Source organism: Macrobrachium rosenbergii, chromosome 12 (assembly GCF_040412425.1).
Source record: "Macrobrachium rosenbergii isolate ZJJX-2024 chromosome 12, ASM4041242v1, whole genome shotgun sequence".
NCBI classification, from domain to species: Eukaryota; Metazoa; Arthropoda; class Malacostraca; order Decapoda; family Palaemonidae; genus Macrobrachium; species Macrobrachium rosenbergii.
In genome coordinates, this window is record NC_089752.1 from 89605573 (window position 1) to 89628047 (window position 22475).

Below are 22475 nucleotides of genomic sequence, written 5' to 3' on the forward strand. Positions count from 1 at the left end.
CCACGGAATCAACATCAGCTATGATAGGGTTCTGGAATTGACTAAAGGGTTAGGAGAAGCAGTTGTAACAAGGGCTGTGGAGGAAGAAGTAGTTTGTCCCACTACACTAAGAAAAGGGCTCTTTACAGCTTGTGCTGTTGACAATCTGGACCATAATCCAAGTGCCACAACTGCACAAACATCCTTCCATGGGACAGGCATATCTTTGTTTCAGCATCCAAGCACGGATGAAAAGGGTGAGGACAGAAACTTGGCCCAAATCATGCAAAGTGGAACAAATTAAAAAAAAAGTACCTTCTCTTCCTGAATATTATACAAATGTACCTCCTGCTCACTTTAAACATGAGAATCCCCCCCCCCGCCCACTTCATCCAGTGGAAGTGCAGGACACCAACAGTTTGTGCTTTCAAAGCATCTTTCTCTTGAGTATGAATGGCTTGAGAAATTCAGTCTGTCGGACGGGAGTGAAAATGCTGTGTCCATATCTTGGGCAGCACATCACGCTTCTCAGAAGTGACAGGCCCCATTTGAAATAAGCTTTTCATCAATGTTGCCTCTGTTTCAAGAGGCAGCTCATTCAGTTGCAGTGATAAAGTATGCCATGGATATTGCAAGAGCAACCACACAGTTTCTCAACCCTGGCCAAACCCAAGTTCTAGCAGTTGATCAGCCACCATTTGTAATTGCTAAGCAAAGCCAGTGGGATTGGCCATTGCAGTATGGTCATATAGTTATTATGTTTGGAGGGCTGCATATAGAAATGGCAGCATTCAAAATTCTGGGTGATCTCTTGAAAGACAGTGGTTGGACTGGTACTCTTGCAGAAGCAGAAATAGCTACTCCTGGAGTAGCAGATTCATTTATTTCTGCTTCACATTTGAAGAAGACATGTCTAGCCCACCAAGTGACAGCTTGCAGTTTATATCAGCTGTGCAAAGCTGCCTATATGGCATATATCCAGGAAGCAGAAGAAGAAATTGAGCTAAGCTGTGAAAGCTGGATCAGAAAACGAGAATCAGAGTGTCTTCAATTCTACTTTTGGAATCTTGTGCTTCAGCTAGAACTTCTAGTGTTTGTTTTCATCAGGTCATACCGAGAGTCTAATTTCCAATTGTACAAAGATGTGCTGCAGGAACTCATTCCTTTCCTCTTTGCCCTGGACCATGTACATTATGCCAGGTGGCTTTCAATTCATTTGAGGGACATGGAGGATCTCCAAAATGACATATTTGATGAATTCACAAAGGGAAATTTCACTGTCCACAAAACCACTCAGCCTTTTTCCTCAATGGCTATAGACCAAGCACACGAGCAGAATAATGCTCATGTGAAAGGAGATGGGGGAGCCGTTGGCCTATTTGAAGATGAAGGTGCTCTCAGAGGGTGGACAGTGGCTGGTCTTGAAGTAAGCCTCCTGATCATTGAGTTTGAGACTAGAAGTGATGCTGATCCAAAATTTGAGGGTAAGCATCATGATGAAACTGAAACTGTGCAGAAAAGGTTTCTTGAAATGATTGAAAATCTGACAAAAGTAATCAAAGAAATGGGCAACCCTTTTGAGGAAGATTCAGTGGATCTGATTGTGCTAGACAGTCATGAAATCATGGACAGCAAAGTTAGTGAATCCTTGAGATCTATGAAGGGCCTTGGACAGCCACAATTCACAAACTTTATTGAGAGGTTCAAGACACCCAGCAAATTCTATGAACCAGTATACAAGAACAAAATTCTATTGTTCAGTCGCAAGGTGTCTACTACAGAATCCAAGCAAACAGTCACTGCAAACCATAAGGGATGATTGTAATCTATTCTCACACTTCTTCATATCATGCCAGAACAGACAGTGTGATTTAAATTAATTCTTTCAACATGAAAATCAAAATTGCACACCATCAATGGCACAGAATGGACAGATGCATCAGGGCACCAAGTCACAACTGCTGCCTCTACTAGAACAGCATACATCAGACATCCCTGACAAAGAGCCTACTGCTGATGTTGTCATAATGGATGGTGCAGCTCTTATAAATGCTCTGAGGCCAACCAAGGGGTCTACATTTGAGTCTTATGCTAAAGAAGAAGTCCTATCCAAGATTCAGAAGCACATACAGAAATACAAGCAAACATACATTGCATCTGATGTGTATAGGACAGACGGTATGAAATCACAAACAAGACAAAAAAGAGGCACAGGAGTTCGCTGGAGAGTAATTAGCACAGCAAAAACTCCTGGCAATTGGGCCAGTTTCCTTAGGAATGACCACAACAAAACTGAACTATTTCCATATTTAGCAGACACAATCATTTCATCTCAAGCAGATGATACATCATGCATAGTTGTCACTAAAGGGGATGCTGCACTTTGTAGCAAAGCTGAACAAGACACTGGTGACCTACAAGGCTGCACTCACGAAGAGGCAGATACTAGAGTCCTTTTGCATGCTGCATATGTTGCAAAGCATGAAGATATCTCAAGTGCAATCATATGTAGTACAGACAATGATGTTATCATCACAGTAGTATCTAGCATAGAAAAAACTGGTTTGGACAAACTAAGGATTAAATTTGGTAGAGGAAAAGACATGAGATGGATACCTATCCATGAAATTGCAGCAGCCATAGGGCCAAAAGCCTCAGCCCTTCCCTTTTCGATGCATTTAGCGGGTGTGATGCAATGTCTGCCTTTCATGGAAAGGGAAAGAAGTCTGCATGGCAAACATGGACTGTGTTTCAGCATGCCACACCCACCTTCACCAACTAAGTTCAACACCAGCAGCTGTAGAAGATGAAGACCTGCAAGTTATTGAAGAGTTCGTGGTGCTAATGTACGACAGAAATAGCTCGTATAAAAATGTAAATGAGGCTAGACTTGATCTCTTTGCAAGAAAGCAAAGATCTTATGATTGCATTCCCCCTACAAGGGCTGCTCTTAGAGATCATTGCAAGAAAGTTGCCTTTCAAGCAGGGCACATTTGGTGCCAGTCTTTAGTATGTCATCCAGTTTTGCCCAGTCCAAGACACTGGGGATGGCAACAGATTGATGGCACTTGGTTTCTGTATTGGACAGATTTGCCAATAGTAGCAAAATCTTGCCATGAACTGAATAAGTGTGGCTGCAAAAAGAAATGCCATGGCAGGTGCAAGTGCTACAAATCTGGACTTAGCTGCACAGCTCTCTGCAGCTCCACTTGCTAAAACTAATTGATACACAAAACATATTGGTTTCTCTCAGGAGATACATACTTTTTATCTTTGGTGGGCATTTTGCAAATATGGTGTTCATATGGTGGCCATATTGGAAAGGTAGGTTCACTTTATCTCTTCATGACAGTAAGAATGCCAAAATACAAATTCTCAATTATTATATGGACAGTATGCAATTTTTATAGGCTTATGAAATGAAAATATTTGAAATATACAGCAAATTTGCTGCCATTTTGGAAAAGTGTCAGCCATCTTGGAAATAGCCAAATATTGAGGTGGCCGGAGGTTGATTTTGATTTATGGGGATAATAAGCGTTCTCATGCCAAATCTGTTGCTTGTATCACCATTTGCACTTTTTCCCATTACCCTGCTCCACTAGAAATAAAATGGAAGGTTTTACAGATCATAAGCCGTTGTTGGATCTTTTTAATAAGCCTGATCTTTTCCCCAGGAGAGCTAGGTGGTTTCTGACAATTAGAGATTTTGATGCTAAGTTGAAGTATGTTGAAGGCAAACATGTGGTAGCAGAGGCTCTTAGTAAGAATTTTGTTGACATGGAGGGTCACTATGCGTGTATTGTAACTGGTCATTGTATAGAGTGGGGTATTAGTTTAATAGATTCTAAAAAAGATGAAGATGAAGTTTTAGCAGACGCAAAGGCGTTTCTTAGAGGTGAATTAGTAAGAAAAGGTTAGAAGTTGCCTTTTGCGGGTCTGGAGTTAGAGGGTAATTTGTTGTTTAGGAAACTTAGGTATAAGTTGAGGAGTAGTGAAGATAAAAGGGATACAACACAGATAGTGGTCCCAAAAAGCCTAGTCCCTAAGGGCTTGGACATTTTTCATTGTAAATTTGGTAGTCCACATTTGGGGATTAGAAAGACGTATCAGAACGTAATGGGTAAGTTCTTTTGGAAAAACATGCTCTCATCAGTGGAGACCTGTGTGGAGGGATGTTCAGTTCGCAATGCATTCAAGCCAGCAAGGGTTACTTCTTGTAAACTGGGTTCGTTACTATCCCTAGTAGGCCTTTCCAACAGGTGCATATGGATATCTTTTCGAATTTCTGTGAGTCTAGTTATGGCCACAGACATTTGTTAGTGATTGTAGACGAGTTAGCTAGGTTTGTAGAAATTTTCCCTATAAAACATAAGACGACAGAAGAGATGGCTACAGTATTTTTCAATGGATATATTTCCTGTTACCGGGTTCCCGAGGTGCTTGTTACAGATGATGGGAGAGAATTTGTGAATAAAACATTAGAGAGTCTTGCAGAAGTTATGGGGATACAGAAAGTAAATATTATTCTGTATAGGGCAGAAGCTAATGGATTGTGTGAACGAGGCAATAGGAAAGTGACTGAGGCTCTTAGGGTCACTATAGGTGGCAATGATAGGAATTGGAATAGGTACCGAGACGTGGTTAGACATAGCATACATATAATGGTTCGTGATATGATTGGGGTGCCACCTGTGGAAGCATTATTTGGCAATCCAGGGTGGGGCACGTTTGATTTGTTGTCTATATGTTCTCGTTGTGATGATACAGTTAAGTCATTAGTAGCTACGGCTAAAGAGTGTCATGCACTTCTTTGCAGTAATCTCGAGGCGAAGACGCAAGAAGCGGTTGAGAGAAGCAATGCAAAATCAGACGGCATACATTGTTCTCGAAAATCAATGTCAGGAATCAATTAAATTACAAATTGGGACCTAAGTTTGAACGTCTATTTCAGGTGGTTGAAGTAAAGAGGTTAAGTGGGTTTGTTGTTTTCGATGAAAGAACTGGGTTGACTAGATTAACATATATATCGAAGATCAAGAGAACAACTTAATCGTAGATGGAGGGCTTGTTTGCTTGTTTTTTGGGGGGTTGGTTTTTTTTTCCATCCCCTTTTCCTCGGTTTGTTGCATAGTTTGATTTAAGCAGCTGTTTATATTTTTGTTGCCCTGCACAAATGCGGTGGTTTAGGACAATTTTGCCTATTTATTGTTATTAATAATGAAGTTGTTTATCATTAGGGCCTTTCTCGTGATTTTGGTTTTTTTCTGTTATTTTTGGGATCAAGGGAATGTTCTTAAAAGTGACGCAGAAGTACCGTACAGTTCTTTCGGCACTTTTGAAGTTTTGAGGAAAGCTTATAATATATTTGAGAGTGCCCATTGGAGGAGTTTGTTATGTCTTACAGGGGATGTTTCTTTTTTTTTTAAATGCACTACAATTTTACAGGTTTAACTGGTGATTAATTGTCCCAGTGTAGTGTGAGATTATATTTCACAAGCATGTTTTGAATATATTTTTCATTCAAGATGTTGGAGTTGATTTCGACAAGTTCTTTTTTTTTTGGGGGAAGGGGGTGGGGAATGGATTGTTACCTAGTTGTGTAAAGCATTCGGTTTTCCAGCATGTATAGTTTTGTGTTAGTGATGGACAATTTTCAGTCGGTAGCTATTGGATCTAGAGACAATTGTTTGTTAGTCCATGACAAGTATGTTTTGCAATGACAGAATGTTTATTTTAATGGAAATAGTTCTAGGGTTAATAACTGGTTTTAAATGACCCATGACATGACTGACGAACCACCTAAATGTACCGCTTCTTACACTACTCATGAGATTGTCACACAAAAACGTCTTCAGCAGCTGAGAGAGAATGCAGACTGAGGTTACCGCCTTCACGCCTTCATGCCTTTGCCTTTTGGAGGGGCCGCAGCCTTTATGGACGATAATGGACATGGTTTCACCAGTCGTCATCATCCACAAGGGGGTGTCAATTCATCGTCAAGGATCTATATGCAGTACGTGCATAATTAGCACAGGCTTGTTCTTTTGCGGGCCGTAGTGGAAATTACACCATCATCAGAAACACAATACGAGAGGAGGTGCAATCTATGATTAACTTTTTCTAGAGCATGTATTAGTGTGATACGTCTTTCCAGGTCTTTATTTACAGGTTTTATGATGGTGGCTGTTTATTTTAAATGCATTCTATGGCAGAGTGAACTTTAACATGCTTAATTGTGACTGGGCATGGTCGCCCAGATAGTAGGTGGGCCGAGCTCCTATCACGGATTTAGATAGGAATGTGAACAATTATTTTGAATAGTTGATTCAGCAGTCTTACTAATGCATATGATGTGTACTTAGTGGTTTGTTTGCCCAGAGAACGAGCGGAATTCGTTCGCATATCATAAATTCAGATTCATCATCTCGCGAACATTCACCTCGTATGAACAGTATCACAAGACATGATCAGGGCATGGAGACAGTCTCTCTTTGTGTGATCGGAAAGTTCCGGTTATCAGGTGATGAGATATTCAAATCTGGTTAGAATCAGATTTTATGGGCACGACCTGGAAGTGTGAGTGCATTGGTTGGTCACAGTAAGTTTTGTTGGAAAGAAAATGGAATGATACTGGGCACTCTGGCTCGAACTTTGTTAACGCTCATTTGAGCTGTGAAACTTATTTTTTGGAGGTGGATTCTCCTGTTTGCTGAAAGTGAGTACCGAACTCTAAAAAAAACTGGTTATTATTTTTTGTACACCGTGTCTTTACAGGTCTGAGTGAAATAATGTTTCCTTTTTGCTATATGATTTTTTTTTTTTTTTTTTTGTGCCCATTTATTTTTTTTTTTTTTTTTATTACCAGTTTACTCATGTCATTTCGATGAACTTTTCTGTTTAATTATGTGAAATGTCTTTTCTTTCACAGTGACGCATCTGAGAACTCATGTCAATGGACATAATACTGGGTTAATGAGCTTTTAATAAGAAGTGGTGATCATGTGGTTGATGGAGACTAAGACTTTTAAAGACTATATGTCATAACCTTGTACTGTTTAAAATGACTTAGTCAGTGATGATGGTTGAGAAGGAATTTTGACTTACGTTTTCTGTTTGGTTCCCATTTTTTATTTGATTTCCCATTCTCTACTTTTTATCTAAATTTCCATGCCCTGTTTGCTCATTTTATTTTGAAGCTATGGTTTGTGACCCGTTCATGTTTTTTTCTGAATTACCAGTATCATGTTAGATTTCACAAATAAATTTTATTTTTGTAAAACTAGGGTTTACTTTAGCTACCCTATTTAGCGAGAGAGAGAGAGAGAGAGAGAGAGAGAGAGAGAGAGAGAGAGAGAGAGAGAGAGAGAGAGAGAGAGAGAGAGAGAGAGGTGAGTGGACATGTTCCTTTTTCAGATGAGTAAAAAGATGTAAGTACGTCTTTTAGAGGACGTAGCATATATATATATATATATATATATATATATATATATATATATATATATATATATATATATATATATGTGTGTGTGTGTGTGTGTGTGTGTGTGTGTTGTGTGTGTTTTGCATACATACATGTGTTTATATATATATATATATATATATATATATATATATATATATATATATATATATATATATATATATATATATATATATATATATATCAAGTAAAAGTTCAGACTGACTGCGGCACCAGAGTTCAATATCGCATACATACATAAATTTAAATTACAAAAAATAATTCCTATAAAAATTGGAATAATGGTCAGACTGATCAAGATTATTTTTCCTTGTTGTGGTTAACCCATGTTTTTCCATAAGTGGTAGAACATACCCTCCCTTGCTTATTCCGAGAGTTAAAAAGTCTGAGGTAAAATTATCACTACAAACCACAAAGACATATAAAATGATTAAAATAAATGCTACATGTAACAAAATGCATTTTAATTTGCACCCACAGTGCAAAGAAATTCATGGTTTGGATTATGGACTATGTAAAATTCTTTTTAAAATATTCTGGTTATTTATTTCAATAGGTTTTTCTTTGGAAGATACGTTGCTAACTTCTCGGAAAACATTAAAACCAGCATCATTGAAATATTTCTTTGTATAAGTTCGTTCCTTAATTTTATCTGAGGCGAAAAGCACAATGAGGGGATGTTGTTACACATTGGCCGTGTCTGTTTATTAATGCAACGATCCCTCTTGATGTATATGTTTCGGCGATGTCAAACAGTGTATTTAAGGAGGTTTTTGTGTTTTGTACTAATTTTAGCCCACACTGCGGAACTGATATCTCCATCTAGTCGTAAATCTGTAACTAGATTGGTCCCTCAGAATGGTATCAAACCATCTTCTTGTCTTAGAGCAATTCAGACAAAATCACAGATTAATAGACAGGAAACGTAAAAACACTTTCAGATGCTTGTAAAAGCGCATATAAATAATTATGTAAACAAAGTACCTATAAATAGTATATTGGAATAAATTCGATATGTCACGGATTTGATGATTCCAAAAGGCCACCAAAACTCACTTTCACTATTCATCTAAATCAAATGAAGAAGATGCGAATTTTACAGCTCATACGCTTTATAAACTTTTCAGAGAAGCTTTTCAGGGAAACATCTGATTTCGTGTCACATGTTCATATTCACCCAAAGCGAAGTTTCATAATTTCCTGGCAAGATATTAGCACAAAATCAATTTCAATCATTTTTCAGCCATACTGGATTTTGAACCGAGGGGACTCAAATTTGATTTGCGAACGTGATGCAAACAGATCCAAAAATCAAAGGGAAAATTCAAATGTCATCTGGTGACCTGCTCTTAAATGCAGGGGAAATTTTCCACCATAGGGTTGGGCTAGTTATTCGTTTATAGGCTCGTCAATAAACTCTGTGCAAAAGCAAATGATGGAGGTATGTTTTTTTTTAATATTCAGGTTCTTTCAACAGACGTATATTTACTTCAGAGTTATGTTCTTTTTTCAATATGTAGTTATCGTTAATTTACATAAGCTTATTTAATAGGTGGGTTGAAGAGCTGTTAAAGCATTTATTTTGAATATGTCAGAATCCTTCATATCACTGGATTAGCCGACTGGTTTATTTCAATCTCAAATATTCGTTAAAAATTATGAAGCAGCGCGATATATCTATACTCCACTTCCTTTCTAAATAAATCTACCATGATTCGGGGGACCTGGAGATTCTATGGCCAACTGTTGGCAGCCTTTTTACTTAACCACTTATACCCGAATGAACTTTTTACAGAAAAACCATTAAAAGGATATCAGCCAACCTCGAAAGCTGCAATGAAGAAGATTAAGCTGGGTTTTTAACAAGGGGAAAAAGCGTTGCATTAGATACTTTCTCCTATGATTCTTATATTTCATTGCCTTAATTTTTGGAAAAGACACTTTCCCGGATGATCAGGAATTCTTTAATACAGTGTCTATTCCAACTGAGAAGCGGAAGCACTTATCAGAGTCCACTCATATATGGAATGTTGCTTAACATTGCCGTAAAATGATTTTTAAACCCTATAGAAAGGGCTATTCTACTAGCAGTTAGTATGATGCAAGCCTCAGTAACACTGGCCTTACAACAACTCCCGACCATCTGCAACAACCACAGGTCTCAAAAAGGTTGTTGGAGGTTTCCGCTGATGATATGACAAGTTGCCGAAGATCGCAGACCTCCTTACAACTGATTTTGTGACAAGGATGAATTCACTGTTGTATTGAATTCTGCTTGGCGACTGATTTGGGTGTGAGGAGATTACTGATGATTAGTAAGTGGTCTTCCATCAGTGGGTGACTGGTCAGCTATCAGCTGGTTAGTGGTGGGCAATCACTTAATGATTTGCCACCTTTGGTCAACCAGTTTGTAAATGAAGGCCAAATGGTTGAAACAGGTTGGTGGTGGTCACATGCCTGTTTGCGCCTGCCATTGACCACAACGGGCGACTACTGTAGTTTGTGACTATTCAGTGACCAGTCATCTACAGGTTAGCCACTGGAAGGCAATCTCTGGTCACTGGTTGGCCACTGGAAGGCAACCTCTGGTCACTGGTTGGCCTTGAATTGCTCACTAGTGGGCAGCCATTGGCAGTGGTCACTGGTGGTCGACTACTTCTCAGGCATAGAGTGGCAAATAGTGGCAGCTGCATTCACACTTGGCAACTGGTGGGCAAGTGGAGAACGGCAAAGGCAATTATTGCATCCTCTTGTTTTGCTACCAGTCATGACAATGGCAGAAATTGATTTGGCATTATGGAAAGTGGTATCCTTGTGGTGTTTGCTCACCAGAGGGTGGTGGTATTGTGTGGTTGATTTCACAGCACAGACCTATATATACAAGATTATAATGGTTGCCAACCTCCTGGTAACTGATAAGCCATAACTCGCCATGAAGTGAATCCATCGATGACTGCCAAAGAACATCAACAAATGGTAGGTAGTGATGGGGAATTAGTAAAAAAAATTATGGTTGCTAACATAATGCAAATGGCGGGCGCCAGCTAGTCATCTGATATCTCCGACCAGTGGCAGACAAACTGCAGACTAGTGCCAGACTCGTTGCACGATGGTGGGCAACTGAGAGCCCATCAGTCACCCACTCATTGCCCACAGGTTGACCATTGGTCATAATACTGGTCACCCATCTCAAAAAATATTCAATGGTCACCAACTGGTCTCCTGTTTTGGAGATCGCTGGTGGTCGGGAGCTGATTGTAAGCCTGGTGTGACTGGGTCTGTTGAAAGAGAATAATGAAACCCTTAAAATCTAGCTAGTGACACCAAAAGAAACAATATAAATGAGTTTGGCCGAAAACTTGTCCACATTAATTTGTTTCTTGTCTGTTAATAACCATGGAGCTTCAGTGTGTACACAATTGTTTCCACAAATTTTGGAGTTATCAGCAATATAGAATCGAGTTGTTGATTTTCGTTCATGTAGTCATTATAGAAACATTACGCATTGTATTCCATAGAATTGTGTTTTGGGGTTCTTGATACTGACTTGACTCTTGACTCGAATGTTAAGAAATAACGCAACCGGTTCTTTTTTATTTTGTTTTTGATCATGAAATCCCCCAAGGAATAGCAGATGCAAGCCTTTAATGAAGATCTTGGACATGACTTATCTCATACAGAGTGTAACTGTAAATAATATTTCTACATAGAGGAAAATTAGAGTTAGTTTCGTCTTAAAGATTTCATTATTACAGAGCTGAAAAGGCTAGATATTGTTCATAATACTTCTCGTAATGGTGATCAGTTTGCGTTTCAGATTTGTTGTGGTCTTTGTTGGAATATAGTTATGCCGGGATGTCAAAAGGACACTTATCTTCAGAAAAAAATTCTAGGCATAGGGGTTTATTTATTTGTTCTCTGTTTCTCTTGCAATGTTATTTATGCCTCAGCTAATCGTACGAAGGTATCTTGTTTGACAAGCTTCCTTAAGCTAGTTTTTCAGTAGGAAACTTCCAATATAGACTAGAGTGTCAGTTTCTCTAGTAAATACCTGCCACATGCTTTGCCAAAGGGTGAACATTAATATTTCGCACAAGGTGTTTGATATCACACCACCTGTATCACAGATATTCTGTGGATGTTACTGTTAAACTGTGAATCACTCTTCCTTGCAGTATTATAGTAGTTTGGTATACGATGTTATTGTAATTCAAAGCTCTTTGCCTCTTATGTTAGTGTTTCTAATTTCTCAAATTTTCTTTGCAGTGTTAATGTTTTCTTTTTTATCTTATGCATATTTATTTGGTATCATCATCCGTACTTTTAACAGGTTTTATATATATTCTGCTAAAACTTGCAAACCATAATTACGGCATTGTCAATTTATTCCACAAGAATGTTTACAGATTCCAGACAATAATGATAACTTTTGGTTGTGCCACATGATGTGTGTGTGTGTGTGTGTGTGTGTGTGTGAGAGAGAGAGAGAGAGAGAGTGCTTGTGCATCTGAAATTTTCCATTTTTCTATATTCTTAAAGCTCCAAGACTTACAGCATCCCTGACATGCCCTTTTGCAAATCAGGTAAATCTGGCTAATCTGACCAAAGCAAAGTGCACTGCCTTGGCTCAGGAGTGAAAAATAATGTTTCCCTCCCCAAGTATTTTATTACGTCTTTTCGTTTCATTAGAAAGAGATATATATCGTAAGTTATATTGATTCCATCTGCATTTGGGCTCATCAAACTTATGTGTACTAAATATCATAGCACATATACATTTCAAGTCTGACGGTCAATATTCTACCAGATATGTATGTAATTGTAATAACCACATTACCCTTCTAACTTCTCGATTAATTTAAATTTTAAATACGCTTGTCACTAAAAATCCTGAGACCTAGTTGAAGAACCAAAATTCTGACGCCCGGGAAAGATCTGAACCCCCATCCAGAACATCAGAGTGAAGTAACGTTATCCACCTGACCACGAAGAAAGGTATACGTGTATCGCCGCCCATGAGTATGTATATCTGTCGAATTCAGATACATTTACTAGAGTTGGAATAGACCCACCTTCACCATCATAGCTAAGTGTTTAATCGTTTATTGCTTTTCAGACTGAAGTGTATTTATAGTCTACTGGTCGCTTATTTACTGAATATGTATGTAATTTCAATAACCACAATGTCATCTTTACTTCTTGATTTGCATCACTCAGAATGTTTAAACTTTTGTATCGATCTATAATAATATGCAAAAAGATCAAGTCACCCTCAAGATACTGGAAGTAGAGTTTGAGTGTTTGGCCACGTGTTATAATGTCAACATCAAAACGCCCCGCGACAAAGATAAACTCGAAATGAAAGCGGACGAAGCATTAGATATGCATTTTTCTAAGCACCACAAATGAGAGGAATTCTTTCCATGAAGGTTGCGAGGTCACATTCCAAAACACGAATTCCAGCTACTAGCATTTAATTGCCATTCCGAATTTCTCATCGTAATTAGTGTCTTTCGGTTTGTCGTTCTTAAACATTGCGCCTTTCCTTAACTAATTTGTATGTTTTAATACCTTGACTTCTTTACACTATTAAAAGAAGGACTTATATGTTCACTGGCAACAATTTCAGAAGTAAGGCAGGGAGGATAGGACTAGAAAAAAGGATGTTAGTTATATTATTGTTATTCAAAATTAGCTTCCACATAACAGAGTGCTGTCAGAAAGAGAGAATTAGAAGAGAATGGCAAATAGATAAGTATACATTATGATAGGCATAGAAATATATTATATTGCACATACATGAATAGAAATTTCAGAAACATCAAGGTAACGGCGCGGCGTAAAGCTTAGTCATATTGCATCACGTCACACTTAAGATTATGAGTACTAATGATGCAACCAGGGCATCTGTTTCAGTTTAATCCTGGTGCGAGAAAGGTTGACAAAGTGACACCTAAACAGACTGCTAAAGGAACCATTGCTTCGAACGATATTGTCGAAATAGAAGGATTTCGTTAAAATGTTGTCACCCAATGAAGAGGATAATATTTTGATAAGGGCAAATTGTAAAAATCCTAAGTTTATGGCATTAACCAACTCTCTGTGGATACAAGATTCCCTGCAAATACGACCCAGTTCACAAGTAGCATTCGGTAAACTTTAAGCTGTAAGACAGTAAAATATTAAGTCGCAATTCGAAGATAGTACCCATTATTGTAAACTCTTCCAGGTCATTTAGTCATGCATTTTTATACAGAACAAACCATAGAATTAGAGCATGGTTAAAATCGGCAAATCAGTTTAAGTATTAGTTTTAAGTTAAGCCTCATTCTCCAATAGCAACCATGTTAATAGTATAGAATAAAAAGGCAAAGGTATTAAGACACTACCTACTCGTAAGTAGAAGCTTACTAAAACACTTATAATCAACTAAATCAAAATCTTCATGGCTGAATGTTTGGATACAAATAACTACATTTAAATGGCCGTCATAAAGACAAACCTGTCTTTTAGCATCCTTAAGGTGTACTTGGTGGAAAATGATAGATTTGTAATTGTTGCAATCAGCACTCATACTTTTCTTAAAGATAGGCAGTATACTGCATAATTTCCACTTATGCAGGAAATAATACTTTCATAACAAATAAAATAAATGCAGAGTTTGGCGATCTAACCTTGGTCCTCTTTCAACAATATGAAGGATACCCTCATTTAGATCTACCAAGTTTCCAGAAGCTTTCTATTATCGCAGCAAATTTGGTGAGAAGGCGCTCGAAGTTGCAGGACAGACGTTACAATTATCAAAAGGGTCTTCGTCACTGAGGCTTTGAAAAAAGAGTTTTTGCCTTGTTCACAGGACTGGTTAACAGTTTCCCATCATTACCTAATAAAGGGAGATAGTGGGTCCTACCAGATAATGATATGAAGTATTTCTAATACTTGGTTTTCAAGTTACAGATAAAATTTTCCTCAAAATGCCCATCAACTCTTTGTTCCCTGGCGAATTTCAAGAAATTCCAGGCTGTTTACATAAGTGTAATTTCATCTCTGTGTGCTGAACTAGGTATATTTATAATTATAAGCCCAGCTGCATTACTTGTTCAACCGATTTTTTCTTTGGGTGGGGCGGGTGGTGCGTTAGCACTAATTTCACATATTTTTGTAGCTACTGAATGGTTTCCTAACATTTTCCGGTCGGCTCGGGATTTCAGCCACATTGAATTTAGCACATAATGACATCGAGACCTGAGCGCAGTCGGATACGTTTGCGTTGTAATGAAAGTTATGGTAAAGCTTTATTTATCAATCTATATAAATAACATTTCTATTGAGTTCATTATCAATAAACACATACATAGATAATATTGTTTCTTACGAGAACTAAGATGCAAAACACGTTACAATGACTGACAGTAAGACAGTGACAGGGAGAGATATGGAGAAGTACGCAATTGCACTGTAGAGTCCCAGATGCATTATACAACTAAGTAAACCTGTGACGATGCGTAGCGCCAAGACTTAATAGTCTTCGTGATGACATGGCATTCAGAAAAGATATAACCAGCTCTAGAGCGAAAATAGCAAAGACGCTAACCTGCGTAATATCAATATATTCTGATATTGCTACACTAACAATTCAGAATTCTATATGGAATTCTGTTTTTATACAGGCAAGAGATGGCGATACTGAGAAAATGTTAACATTGTTTTCCACTAATAGCTGATTTAAAAAGGGGGATTACACAAAATTCATAAGCAATGAGGATGATACAGACAGACAGACAGACAAAAGGAGTATTAGGTTGTAAGATTATAAAATGCAAGAACTCTTTCGCTCAGAAAGAGATCCAACTGGAGTAACAACTGGATTTATTTAATATATTTTGCGATCCTTAAAAAACAACTGAAGCCTAAAGGAAAACTAAATAATGTAAAAATATACCTTCCAGTACCAAGTCGTTGTGAAAGCAATAAAAAAAAAAACAATAAAACCGAAGAACGGTGCACGAGGCATGAGGCTTTCTCCCACCTAAGAGATGGGAAAGCTAGGAGCAAAGTTCTATCGCCCAGTTGCAAAGATGAGACATTAATGGAATGCTGGTGACATCATCCTGAGTTGAGTCACATTGAGAGAGAGAGAGAGTTCAAAACTACAGTTATTGTGACTCATTCAAGAAGCTCCTCCATGTCTAATAACCGGTTAGCCAGAACGTCATTATAAAAGCTAGTAATTTATGCCCATGATTGTACAAAAGTTAAATTACTTGCATTATCACCCCTTGGTTTGTTCCTTTTTTTTTTCTTGCCGGAATGCTGGTAAAAAACTTGAACTAAAGAGGTGAAGAAATATGGCTATAAATGAACTAACATTATTTAAATCCACGAATTTAACGATGGAATATCAGTAAACTATACCTACTGGCATTACATGCAGAGTTCTCACCAAATTCTGAAGTCTTAATAAAGTATCCTGTAGGAAAAACTTAATTTTTTTTGTCAGAGGTGTAACTCCCATTACAGACATAATAATCCAGTTAATATGTATGTCATCACATGCGATTATAATATGAATACACAAACACAGACAACACTCAAATTAAGTCCACTTCAAGAAAAAAAATATCTTTTTATCCAAAGTCTGACAAAAATTTATAATTCAACTTTACAAAACCTTGACTATTTATCATTAATAACTTCTCGAAGGATGAGAGGATTTGTCGTTCCAGAGGAAAAATATGCTTTTGCATATAAGTAACTATTTATTGGAAAGGCTACCTTCATGAGGCTGTGTGTTTTTCATGGCAGTGCATGTAATGATCTCACATCTAAAGAGGCTCCGCTTTTACGTTAATACGTGGCAAAATCCAAATCAAAATACTTCTGTCCGGTTGGAGACATTTTCTTTCATATCAACTCTAATATACACGCACTTGTGTATAAGATACAGTTACCATTTTAGACATAATATCTCCTTGGAGCTGCTTAATTGTGTGTTATTCGATTACTAGCTCTCGGTCAAAAGTCATTATGCTCTTTTATGGTTGGAAATCCGAGATTAGTTAAGTCTTTACTCTTTTAGTTATTGTATAACAATTACACAGCTATTTTGTTGCTCTTGGATTCTCTCAAGAGGATATGAGGTCGATCTCTATTGTTAGCCCCCCTGTTCTCTTGCAGTAACGAGGTAGCAAATTCTCGGATGTACTTTATAGCTGATTTCTAACTTGGAAATGTATATTAAAGGGTATGTCTTTCTATGGCTCTTTCGAATTATTTATAGAGTTTAGTTGATATTATTCATCTAGTTCAAGTACTTTCTTAGCGCTCCCATGATAAGAGGAAAGTGATAAAGATAATCTTTGCCGCTTAGGCACATTATTTCCTTTCATCCGAATAACGGTACACAGGGAACTAGTGCGGGAGGTTCTTTTTCATATTATTTGTTTATAATCTCTTTTTAGTGGAATTCTTGCCAAGCTTCCAATAACATCAGGTGATGCTCTACCGTTAAACCGTTACCAGGAGATGACAGCTCTCTCGTCTTCGCACACTCCGGTAATTGAAAGAAAGAAATGGAACTGGTCATATTATGCCCTGATATGTTCATCTCCTATCACACGTCTACTATAATTAACTTTCATAAAATACAACTTGTAATTAGAATGAATTTCTGATATAATAGGAACTGGCCAAATTTGGAAACAGTACCATAATTAGTAGTCTTTTTGAATCTCTCATTTCGAATAGTACCATACGGAAATCTTGTCAGTATAAACTATTATTCAGCCTAGTGTTCTGTTATGTAGATACTCTTCATCATTCAAAACACATTTTCCTCACTATAACCATTTTTAATCACGGCGCTTCTGCAAGGACAGGCAGGAATGTTCAGATTCACCTATCCAGAAATGTGGATAATACAAAGCAGAGAGAGAGAGAGAGAGAGAGAGAGAGAGAGAGAGAGAGAGAGAAAGAAGGGGCTAGGGAGGGAGAATTAAAGACATTATAGAATTACTCTCCGCCAGACCCCGGGCAAAACTTTTTTTAAGAAAAAGCTCAACCATAAACTTTAAAACTTTTTGCAAAAGCCTGAACAACAGCAGCAAAATCTTGGTCTTGAAGGTCATTTATAAGAGCGAAACGGGACTCACATCGTGTGTAACCCCGTGGTGCTCAGTCAGTGATAATAACTGACAATGTAAATTACTTTTCTGCTAAAGAAGTCCTGCTGAATGAGTGTCCACTATAGAAAAACAAGATACGGATATGTTTGCATTCATTGCTTTGTTCAACAAATACTCCAAGGACGTTAATATCTAATTAGACTACATATAAGCATTAGCTGACGTTTAATATTATAAAAGAAAGAAAAAGCTTGGAATCATCTGAAAGTTTATCTACTGTCCGTAACAATAACAATTTGTAGAAATAAAGTGTATTCGTACTTTCAAAGGAAGCCAGTAATAAAGTTGTTAGTTTGAACAGCAATCCTATGGTACCCGCTGAAATTTATTTACCGCATTATAAGTCTCATTATATATATATATATATATATATATATATATATATATATATATATATATATATATATATATATATATATATATATATATATATATATATATACATATACTTAATTAATGTAGACCATAAACACTTTGGTTCTCTATATGTCGAGATTGAAATGCGTCTACACATTCTACACGCAAATTCAACGGAGTTACCGACGCTGTACCTAAGGGCATGGGAATACGGAACCAACAGGTGGACGGTAAAGTATGGTCAGGTGAATGTAGGTTACGTGCTGGACAAGGAGATCAGCGGACGGCGCGGACACCGCCACCTTAAACTGGTTCAGGAGGCGTTTCATCTAGAAGGTCTGGTCGGGTTTCAGTCGAGCTCTTCTGTCACCCAGGGAGGGAGAGGCGTCCGATTGCACGGCGCTGTGAACAAGCAACAGACGCTGATTGCAGGTAATGATCCCAAGTGGAGGACGTTACGTAGATTTCGGATCTTTTATTTACGTTATTTCTGTGACGTTGTTAACTCCCGCAGTAAAAGCTGAAAGGTAAGAGCATTTTCACGTCTTCTGTTCCTGGGTGCATTCCAAACTCGTAATTCTTAAGTAACATATATCTATGAGTGGTTCGAGTGATTAGCTAATTTAGTAATGCAATTAGATTATGTCCCAAAAAAAAAGACTCGCCCATTCTTCATGTCAAGACTCATCAACAGTTATTTGATTATTTATGTTTAATGAATACACGCACACACATACACATACACACACACACACACACACACACACACACACACACACATATATATATATATATATATATATATATATATATATATATATATATATATATATATATATATATATGTATATATATATATATGTGTGTGTGTGTGTGTGTTCAAATAACCCGTTACCATGCTGTGGGTGGTTCCATGGAAAAAACGATAGTAACTGGCATATTAATCTTTTAAGCGCTGTATCAAGGACTAAACCCTATGCAGAAACTTCCTTATTGTCAACTGCTTTATTACTGAGGTAAATGCAATTATTATTATTATTATTATTATTATTATTATTATTATTATTATTATTATTATTATTATTATTATTATTATTATTATTCAGAAGTTAAATCCCTATTCATATGGAACAAGCCTACAAGGGTCGGGGACATGATATTCAAGTTAACAAAGGATATGGTGTTTATCTGGAAGAAGTTACAAAAGATAAGAGGAAATACAGAGAGAAGAGATCAATTATTTGAAAAGAAAAACAGTTAAATAGATAAAATGATGATGTGCGCCGTTCACCAACCTGGTTCATTGGCCTTTGGAACAATCCTAATTGTCGAAAACATGTTTGGTCGCCCTTTGGCCGATGATGCAGACTCACCGTTTGCGCCAAAGAATTTTTGTCTTTTGTTTTTCTAAGTAGCAGTTACGAAAGGCTGGTTATTTTCGCGCCATTCGCAACGGTACACCAATCGATTTATTTACGGACATGCGATTATCATAACACGTGATTATGTCATGATTTTCCCTCGTATCTCTCTTATTCATCTAAAATTACATCTCACCCTAACCTGACTTGCACTAGATTACAGCGACCTACTTGATTGCCTGGTCCCCCATAAAATTTTAAGACTAGAAAACGTATTAATTAGAAAATGGACGGACAGTCTTGCATTACTTACAGATGGACCGGGACATTGCCGACTGCACACACAAACACACTGCGCCACTCACCTCTTCTTGTATGCCATCAAGCCCTCCCGTCTCTTCAACTTTATGTTGCCAGCACTTTCGGCAGCTAATAAATTGTCTTTAATTCTCTCCACACTAAGAAATTACCTCAGAACATCATGTATGTATGTATGTATGTATGTATGTATGTATGTATGTATGTATGTATGTATGTATGTATGTATGTGTGAGTGTACAATTGGCACTATTATTTTAAATTTTAATTACCGTTTAAAAGATAGAAAGAAACTTGCAACCTGAGAATTAATCTCGTATCAGAACTTTAAATGGCTAACGAATAATCAGCTCCGTAAACTCGCATTCAGTAAATAAGGCAAAAGAGCAAAACTCGCTGAAATCAGCAAAGCAGAATGAGTGACTGACTGACTGACGTCTGTTATTTGCCATAAGGACGTAAGGGCAATGCTGTCAACCACAGAAGCAATAGGTGTTATGTATCTTGTTGCCAGATGGTGCCTCTCAGCTTAAGGCTTATCCCTCTTAATATACAGAAATTAGACGTGGTATTCTTTGTCGCTACAGTAATACAGTTTTGATTAAGAAAGTTCTTAGAACAACTATTCACGATAATCTCATAACGCCATTGAAGTTAGTATCTAACATGCACAGTTTTAGCATATTTTAAAATTTATTTTTGATATTCGTTCCTTCCTTTCTCCTGTAAGAATATATCCTAGATGCAACAACTGAAATCTCTGAATCGTATTTTTGAAAAATCCCTTTAACTAAAAACCTACTTTTGTATTAAACCAGACTTAGGCACCTGTCTCCTAGGCCTCGACTCTTCTTGATCCTGCGAAATTGCTCTTTGAAATAGACCATTTCGTCACTAGATTTCAACAGATTTTTTTTTTTTTTTTTTTTGTGATACTCTTGCTGCAGTGACTTCCCCTCCCAGGAAATTACATTTTTCCAATCAGCTTGATTTCAGATTTTGACCCCTAGCAAAATACTGGTTTCATTTCCTGTTAGAAATAAGGCTGGAATCATGCTTCTGAGATATCTGTAGCACTATTTTTTCTTTGAGAATTTAAGCTTTTCAGCAGCTTGCAGCAAGTAAACTGTATTTACACTTTAGTTTTCTTTTACCCTACCTGGATTTTGTACGTGCAACACTTTTCTTGGAAAACAGTTATTCTTGTCGGGTAAGTTCAAGCAATACCCTTCCTTGCCATCAGCATCCACGGCTTTTCTAAAACTTTTACCGTATGAAAAGGACTCGGGAATTCAGAAAGAGAAAATATGAAGTCCATGATCACCAAGTGAAAGGTTTAAAACCAAGAACAGAATTACAGCAAAACACTGAAATTCCGTTGCTCTGCAAATATATGCAAGCTTCTCTTTGTGTCTCCTGCTCCACGCACCCCATCCTCTCTCTCTCTCTCTCTCTCTCTCTCTCTCTCTCTCTCTCTCTCTCTCTCTCTCTCTCTCTCTCTCTCTCTCTCTCTAACTGGTGCAGATCAAACATGATCTGGTAAAGCCAAAATTACTATTAGCCCTATCTACAGGTAATATCACACACTTACTCAGAATATCCCTAATTTCATCACTCAAAGTGATGGCACACGGAAAGTTATTTAGGGTGTTATTAATTTTGTTGATAATAGTTTTAATTGGTTTAATTTTCCATTCAAGAAATTTTCCAATATTTATATCAAATTTATACGAAAGTTTATAGGCATAGTCAATAGTTCGAATAATTATGTTAGTAATTATTTCATTTTTATTCAATTTTAGTATGGGTTTAAATTTGGACCCTAGTTTTAAAAACGCTAAGATTATGATCATTAAGAATATCCAAGTTGCCTGTTATTACATGTTCATGAAAATCGACTTTAAATCTACTATCTTAACAAGATTATTGCATATTTTCTACGTACTTATCATTTAGCCTAAGTTTTTAGCAATCTTCGTATAATTAAAAGCAATTTGACCCAATGCTTGTGGATATTTAAATGTAATTTTGGGGTCTTTGTTTTTTAGAGGAAAAAAATAATTTAGGGATATTTAGAGTATCAACGAATTTATGATCGAATTCATAAATCCATTAATTATATTACGTATTAATTATATTTCAATCAGGTAAGTATTAACTACATTACCGTCATCAACTTCTAAATTCTAGTTTTGATAATTAAATTTAAGTAGATCAGTTATAAGATGCTGCAGGGGTTTACAGTCAAACTGCATTGTTTTATCATAAACAACTCATCTTTTAGCTTAGCTATGTTATGTTCCCAGAACTTTACCTTTAACAAACCCTAGAACATTTAATTTATCAAGAACAACGTTATTAATCCCATGTAATAACTCATTAAAATCAACACATTTATTACTTGTTGTACGACTTCTTATTGTAAATAAATTTCATGGTAAATGAGAGTTTTATCAATACTTGAGGTCAATGAACTATTATTAACTGTTTCATTAGCCCCTATGAATAAGCAGTTTAACACACACACACAAATAATATATATATATATATATATATATATATATATATATATATATATATATATATATATATATATATATATATATATATATATATATATATATATATATATATATATATATATATATATATATATATATATATATTTAATATTCGGCTGTTTGCCCTCTGTGCATTTTTTATTGTAGGAATATCATTCTAACAAAGACAGGAAGACGTCTCTGTCCATGCAGGTAGGCTGTATTTCAAAAAAGTAACGTCTTTAGTTAGCAT

General features: G+C 36.8%; 1 protein-coding gene across 1 annotated transcript in view; it reads left to right on the forward strand.

Moving 5' to 3' along the window:
* The first annotated feature begins 18243 nt into the window (after positions 1 to 18243).
* Positions 18244 to 22475, forward strand: part of LOC136844271 (inactive pancreatic lipase-related protein 1-like) — a 35440-nt gene continuing 31208 nt past the window's right edge. The window contains exon 1 of the mRNA XM_067113254.1: positions 18244 to 18530. The gene's annotated coding sequence lies outside the window, so the exon portion shown is untranslated. The remainder of the gene's footprint in view (positions 18531 to 22475) is intronic.